Raw genomic sequence first — 8,536 nt, 5'->3', positions numbered from 1 at the left:
ATGGCCCTATTTGTACATGGGGCAGTGGTAGAGCTTCTTAAGTGGATGCGGGCAGAGGCACTTATAGGGACCAATGAAGCATAGGGTTCAAATAGGACAGAGGGCAAGTAAAAATCCTAATTCTGGTGGAACGAACCTGAGGTTGAAAGGACTGCCCTGCAGTGCTCCAGCACAGCCAAAAAGCATTCTAGTTCTGGCCTTTGGCTCATAGATGGCAGGACAGACAAGCACAGCAAGGCAACTGTCCTTAATGCTCAGGAACATGCAGGGGCCCTGAGTCTCTTCTCTAGGTATGTTAATTTAGCACTTGGGGTTTCATAGGGTTGGCCGAGTCCCTGGAGGATTACCGCCCTATAGTGTAACACCCTTCAAGGAGAGAACTCCATAGCCTGGTTTATCAGCAGGGATCCTGGTTTTCTCTGATTAAAAATAAAAAACCTGCAATTGTTGGATTAAAAAAAGTAATGCAAAATCCACATTTTTCTGTGATTAAAATGAAACGCCACTAATATGACAGAGATGGATCTCTCTATATATAGTGGTGTTTCATTTTAAATTATGGGAAAATGTGGATTTTGTATTACTTTTTTTAATCCAAAAATCAGGTTGGGTTTTGGTTTTTTTCTAAATTGGAGAAAACCAGGGTCCCTGTCTATCAGTAATAGGAGAGTAAGTTGTTCCCATACTGGAGGAGTTCTCCCCATGCCTGGAGGGAGCCTGCCTCTTAAGGTTTGAAGTGATGCATAATTTTCTTTCAGAAGACTGCAGATAAGCTCCCCCAACCCCTGGCCAAATGTTGATTTTTTGTCAATGGGTCATTAACACCTAATCTGTAATAAACACCTTATTTGGAGTAGGTCCTGATCTTTAAAGCTTTTTATTAGTTCTCAGTGCTGTGTGAGAACATGCTTGCCCCACAAGAAAAACTTGCCCCACCCTTACCCAGTAGATAAGGAGCCTAGAGCTTAGGCAAAAAGGGTCTAGTTGCTCTGTGTCAAGGGTTATACTGATGTAAAAAGTGGCCTGTGACAGGAGAAAAAGTGAGAACTGCCAAGCCAAACTACTCTCTGGGAGTTCGCTTTTCAGGACAACAGATGGAGTCTAGGGAGAGATGCCAAATTCATGAACATTCAAAATCTTTCCTTTATCCTCTCTCTATTTTAGGTTCAGGTTAGATTTCCCACTGGGGGAGGGTTTACATAATGCAGGTCCTGTTCTTTTATTTGAAAGCAAAGACTGCATAATGGTTCCAGGCGCACCTGTGTATACCTCCCCACCCATCTGGGTAACTAATAAGCAGCGATGAAGGAGGAAATACAGAAAGAATAGAAGGGTTTTTATTTGCCGAGTTGGATTAGCTATCTTTTTAAGAGATGCCTAGAGGCGCCGAACTCTGTGTGCCTCTAGGGAGTGTACTTCAGGTAGCCATAACGACCAGAATAGTGTATGGGCAGCTCGCACAGACTCCGCCCAACATTTATGGCAAGTGCTTTTGAAGTCGAAACAGATAATCTTTTGGCACGGAGACAATTGTATTTCCAAGCTGTCACTGTGCAAGGTTCTCCTCAAAATATACAGACAGCCTGCCTTGAAGCACACAACATATTGCTATCTCCCAGAAAAGCCGTTTTCCATGGAATTTCCAACCCAATTTCTACAGCAGATTGATTTGCGTAATGCTTGTTCCTTAGTACCATAATGTGCAGCCTAATACTAGTTAGCTTGCATCTATCCCCATCCTAACCTTTAAGGAATCTTCTATGGGTTAAAAACCTCCAGTTTCCATCTTAGTTAAACCAGGCTTCCATGCCCGTGTCACTTCATTGCCCATTCATACACTTGAAACTACCCTGTGATTTTCATAGGGATGTCTCACTTCCAGATCTTGCTGCAACCGCTGACCATGTGCAAACCCCAGTTCTGAAAATCCTTACTCGGGTAACTTTAATCATTCACCTGTCGGGATCTCATGAAGTAAATAAAAGTAATCCTGGTACAAGCAAGGCCTTTAGTCCAAGGTCCCCTTTGTTCAAGGCTGAACTTTAAAAACAAAAGAGCCCCTTTTACTGCCCAATAACATGACATATCATATATGTTTGCTGCCAGGTGGGAAAAGTCATCTCTTATAATGTCACGTTAAACACCGGCAAGAGTCATAACATGTTTAGAGTCTCACTTAGTCAATATTACCCCCTACTGGTAGGGAGGTGATTAGACTTTTAGTTCCCCAGGCATCATAATGTTCAATATACTGTACAATAAATATCACCATAAGAAAAAAAGATGAAAGCTATGTTTAAAGAGCCTTCTTGAAAGGAACTTGGTGACAGAGTGGAGCGTAGGTGGTGGGAACAGGGCCTATTAGTGTATTCATTAAATTCAGAAGCATGTTCCAGGCTGAGTGGGAGTAACTTGCCCTCAAATGGGTTCCTGTGCATGTAGGCCAGCAGGGAATGCTACAGAGGGCTTGCAGTCTGGGCATCCAGTACAGACTCCTTAATTCTCTCTACATTGTCATGGAAGTTGCTACTACCTACCACTGAAGATGCAACAAAAGTATGCTGAGAGGGCCTGAGCACTTCACAACCAGGAGAACAAGAATGTTCTTGCTTAAGGGAAAAATGCTCACCCTTTAATACACAGAAGATAATTGCAGTGGCCAATTTTCAGTTCAAAAGCAAAGGAAGGACAGAACCTTTGGAACTGCCATGTTTCCATATTCTCAAGAGCTCATTGCTCTATTTTTGCAAAGGACCCTTGCCCATGCACAAGGGACTGATACAATCCTTCATGATGCTGGATGTGGGCAAGACGCCTCTCACATATAGCAGTGCTTTTGCACACGCGTGCATAGAACCATCCTTCTGCTGAGTACAGAGACTCTAGATGAGACTAACCCACTTTTCAGACCCTGGATGAGAATAACTGTTCTTCCAGCTAAGAAGGCAACTCCATCCACAGCTGCTCACTGTTAGAGTGCTGCAGAGTGTCCATCACTGCAGGGTTTGGGCTTGACATCAGAATGACACCTGTAGATCATGATGGGCAAGAATTAAAGTGATTGGGATCAGGAATGAAACCCTGGTTCCCCTTTGTACAGGGGAGTAGAGGAGACATTCATCCACTTGGTTGTCACCTTATGAGATGGGCCAGGGATCTATTGTCATTACCTTCAGGGGAAGCAGAGCACATTTTCCCATTGATGTACTAACTCAACTCCAGCTCAGATGAGTTAGTGCTGAGGGTTGTTCTGTAGTCTCTGAGGAAAGAGCTGGTTTCTTGCAGACAAGTGCCTTTGTGGCACCTGGTCCCTTTTACTGACAGTCTTCACATGGAAGCCAGCAACTGAATGGGCTACAAAGGTCTAACACCTCTTTCACGATAATAGGTGCTGTATCCAAGCATGATAGAGGCATGTTGCCAAGGGGAAGAAATTTGCTTTACCTCTACCCTCAACTGCACAGTGTCTAAATAATTAAATTGCTTGCTCATTGTGTGATGTTCATTCCTGTAACACACTAACACTTTGCAAATTATGAATTATAGCCCCTGGGAGCTGAAGGAATAGTTTTCATCTGAAGGGGAAACCAAGGCACAGAGAAGCAAAGTAACCAAGCCAAGATCACATAATGGTCTGAAGCAGAACAAACTCCTTTAATTCCCAGTTCAATAGCTTACCCTAGAAATAAAAACATCCCCCACCCTAGTACTGCCCTTACCCTGCCCAGGCCTAAATTAAACTCAGCTCAAATACACTAATTAAAAAATAGGTTGGATAAGAGAGAAGGGAATTAGCTACTAGGTCTATTTAGGGCAAGCTGTTTCTCTTTGATCTGAACATGATGATTGCATATCCTTTGCTGCCATCTAGTGTTCAAGCGTCCTTTTTGAGTGAACAAATCATCCACTTCTTAATGTCATAAATAATTAAATCCACTGCAGAGTCCTCCATTGTATCACAAGTTTTAAAACTGAGATAGTTTCACCTGTGAACTTTCTGCCTGTGAGCCAGGTACACGTATCCTAGTATCTGAGCCCTTCCCAAAACTTAAGAGATGGCAATGCTCTCTCTACCACCAAATAGATGGGGGGTGAGGGGTATGGAAGTGGAAGAACATAGAATCATTAGAAAGTTAGGGTGGGAAGGGATCTCAGGAAGTGATTTAGTCCAACCCCCTGCTCAAAGCAGGACCAGCCCCAACTAGATCACCCCAGCCAAGGCTGCTTCTAGCTGAATCTTAAAAACCAAAGACAGAGTCCACAACCTCTCTGCATAATCTGTCCCAGTGTTTTACCCTCCTAGCAAGAAAAGTTTTCCTAATACCCAACCTAAACTTCCCTTGCTGCAAGGAAACAAAGGACTGAACAGGCCTCCTGGGACATCAAGTCCAGGCCCCTGCACTTACAGGCAGTTGTTAACCCAAGGAATTCCCCCACAATTGTTTGTTCCTTTCCAAATTAAGTTGTTTTTGCAAGGAAGTCTTGAGAAGGAGGTGGGTTCAGAATCAATGAGGCTAATGGAAACGATTGATTTGGAAAATGAATGGACATGGGATTTCTGATCAAGTCAGGTTCACCTCTGCCAGCATTTCCACTGTGATCTGTGCCAATTCTTATACTTAGAGAACAGGCAGCCCCTCCTTCCATGTAAACCTTTGATTAATTGAAAGTTAGATGCCTATCAGTAAAAAAGAGAAAAAAGATATGGGCTTTATACCCTGATCAGGGTTTTCCAGTAGAGGAGCAGAGATGCTCATTGAGCCAAATGTTTAGGAAGTCCAGGTGCAAATTCCAAGTTCTGACTGAAGCTTCCCCAGAACTGGGAGCTCTTAGCTCCAAGGAGGTTGGTCCAGGCCCCTCACATACCGAACAAAGTGCCAGACAGAATAGGCTTCTACTGTGCAGATTTTCTTGGTGGCAGCCAGCAACATACAATCTCCCTTTATGAAGGGAGTAGAGGAGGATGGTGAAGAACACCTGACTTGAGGCCCATCTACACTTTAGTGGCCACAACTAACTGTGGAACTACCCACAACTAACCAGAAAACAGAAATTCCTCTTTTAGCTAGTGTGAACAGAGCCCAAAGGGCTGCTCTAGTTCTTCTGTACTAGAGCTCCTCCTTGAAGCGAACAGCCTGATTTTCCAGTGTTGAACAGTTAGTGCTCCCGTGGGGCCAAGGGGTGGCATGGCACGGGGTAGTGGATCACATGTGGAATTCCAGCTTGTTACTAGACATTCTGGATTTGATTCTTTTTATCCTCCGTCTTCCAAAACCACAGATTTCAAAGATATAAATCAAAGGGCTTTAGCTGCAGTCTGTCCCTGCCCTTTTTCTTGTGGTTCCTCATAAAATAAATCCGGCACAACAACTCAACCATCAAGCCATGGCTTCCTTCCCAGCTTGTGCCTGTTCTCTGCAGGTTCACTTTTACGTTAATAAGGACTGACTATTTTTCCTCCCCTACAAACAAGGATTTGAATGTCAAGATAAATGTATGTTCCCTTGCCCCAAGCCTTTGTGAAGAAAACCCAGAAACCATTCCCCTTGGTATGTGACTCAGTATCTGCAAGTATTTCCACTACAAACATGCAACAGCAAAATGGTTTGGCCCACAGCCACAAGGACCATTAGATCGACATCATCTGGGAGTCAGGCACCTAAAGCAGTTGGGTACCTCAGTACCTTTGCATCATCATTATAATTAATCCTCAGGGTAAGTGGCATATTGAAAGGAATGGAATGAGGGAGTTGTCACAGGCCAGATTCTGTCCTCTGCCACAGCAGGGTGAGGCTTGCGTGAGCACTTGGATGCTGTGGGCTGAAGACGCCCTCCCTGTAAATGTGAGCAGGATCTGGACTGTCTTGCTCTCATACAAATAACAGTTGAAATCCTGGCAAGTTTAGTCCAGTCCCTGGCAATCTCTCAGCTATGAGTTACAGGGCTGGGCAGGTAAAGAGCCCTTTGAAATGAACTGGAAGGCAGTGCCAATCATAGAGCCCTATAGCTTGAACAGGCCAGCCATGCCTGCCCATTTCTACCTAATGTAAAAGGTGATGCAAATCTGTTACAGCTCCCAGCTGCAGATGCTGAGTATCTAGCACAAACTGCTAAGAATGGTGCTTTCTGCTATCAAGTTCCCCAACTCAGCCTCTGGGGCATCACCCAGGATAGCAGCCTTTTCTCACCCACACAGGGATGCCCTGCTGAGTAAACAGGCTGCCCAGTTCTGCCCTGAAGAATGTCTTATATTCAAAAGCTTGTCTAACTATCCAAACTAGGCATTTGGTCCCTTTAAAGACATCACCCAAAGAAATCTTTGCCTCTCACATAATCCCAGGACCATCATGGCTACAACACTACCCTAACATATTTTAAACATCACCAGGAAATGCATATAGCTGCCTCCCATTCTGAAGGCGGCTATAGCTAGTACAGCATGGTGAAGCCCACCTCCGAAAGAAGAGGTGGACAGGGCTGTGCCCAGACAGAAACAAAGAACTGCCTTGATCTCTACACATAGAGTCCAACAAGCAAAGCCCCACTTCAGCCAAGGCTCCGGTGAGCTCCGATGGTGCCTGGTGCTTGTCTCACCATGTTAGTCACCTCTGCTGGAATATGACAGTACATCTGTCAGGTGTAGCAAGAAGGGCGGATGGATGGCCTGGCTCCAGGTGGAGTCACTGGCAGGTTGTCCTGTGGCTTGGACATTGTGGAGTCAAAAACAAGGGAATGGGAGGAGTTTGCACAAGAGCTACAGGTCGCTTCACTAATCCACAGGGAAATGTGTGTGTGGAAAAACCCCTGGTGTAGACAGTGAGGTTGTGTTGCAAGCACCCTGGCCCCTCCCCAACTCCATGCTGTGCTCATGCTGGAGAGAGTCAGCCACATCCCATAAGTCAGCCTTTTAATAAGTATTTTGGAGAGACACACATTCCTCTTACAATGCCTCCTCAAGCACTCAGCAAGAACAGCACCAGGCTCTCCCCAGGGAGCAAACAAGTTGATAGTTTAGCAATAAGCTAGCAAAAGTGACACTTTAATGCAAGAGCCAGTCCTTTGGCACTAGCAAGATTGCTCCTAATGCAATCAGGCTCTGGAACACAATGCCATCCATTTAATTTCTCTGGCTTAATAACTGTGGGAAATGGAGAATCTTTAGGGTCGTGATGGGGACAAAAATACAACAGCTGCTCCCCAGAGCTCAGCATTCAGAAGGAGGTAGGAATTTATACAGGCACAGCCAGGGAGCAGAGCCTTTTTAAATTAAAGCAGTCCACAAGAGATGGCAGGATGGATTGCTGCTAACTCCCCAGATGGGGCCAGATCCTGCCGGGGGCCAAACTGATGTCAGGGTTGTCAGCAGCAGCCAGCACCAGGCCCTTCACTATTAAAAGGCAAACCCACCACTCTCCACCTTCCTCCAGCTGGCATCCTCCTCTGCAAGCCGTGAACTCAGTTATAGCTGTCCCTGGGATCATGGGAGGAGGGTGATTTTCTGGGGTCTAAGCAAGGAACACCTGGAAACTGGCCACTCTTGTGCCCAAGAGTAGGGAGAGTTTTCTGCACATGGGAGCTAGGGCAGCAAGGGCCTCCTGCCTACAATACATCCCCCTTGTTCCTGGATATCTGGTCCACCCCATCCTGCATCCCATCTCCCCATGACTGGTTCTCAGACTACAGGCACAACACCAGAGGACACATCCAACATACAAGAGAATCCATGTTTGAGCTGGAATAGGCAGTACCTGAATGGAGGGTTGGGTGGGAAAGTAAGTTGAAATCAGTCCCAAGGCAAAGTAGTGTGGAGGAAAGAAGGGATGTATTTATTTGTGGGGAAGGAAAGACTAGAGCACCCTGGAGAGGAAGGACCAAGGGGTAAGACCACAAGAACACAGGACTCTTGGGCCATTGAGTCCAGACCCCTGCACTCACAGGCAGGGCCTGTCTCAGAAACTTGGCCCCCACACCCTCATTTTTGAAACTGGAAAGAGAGAGTCATCTGACCTCTAACCCAGAAGTCCCCTTGTTAATTATACACTTCCTGGTCCTCTCCATCTTCTACAGAAAACTCTCTCTATAACCACTCCATTGTAACCACGTGCTACAGAGCTGGATAGAGGTGGCCTCCAGGAGGACAGATGGCTTGTGAGCCACATACGTGGTGCACAGAATGATACACACACTTGTATTTAAATTTCTATTAAGAAAGAACATTCTCAAAAGTTAGTAACTCCCTCCAAGCTTGGGGGCCTGGTACAACTGCATCTCACTCATAGGATCTTCTCATAGACAGTTATTAATCAAAGGCAGTCCCAAAGTCACCACTGCCAACCCTCACCTGCAACTACAGGGAACTGTATCAGAGATAAGGGGCCCACAGGACTTGGTCCTTAGTTACCTTCTCTGTGGCTGATCTCATCCACAAACCTACAAATCCAACCCTCATGATTGCAGAGGACAGTTTACTTCACAAATAACCCATCTCTGTCTTAGCCAAGGTTTCAGCCTCTTCTACAGATGCTTCCCTCACCCC

The sequence above is a fragment of the Alligator sinensis genome, unplaced genomic scaffold (assembly GCF_000455745.1).
Source record: "Alligator sinensis unplaced genomic scaffold, ASM45574v1 scaffold971_1, whole genome shotgun sequence".
NCBI classification, from domain to species: Eukaryota; Metazoa; Chordata; order Crocodylia; family Alligatoridae; genus Alligator; species Alligator sinensis.
This window is presented reverse-complemented; position numbering follows the sequence as displayed.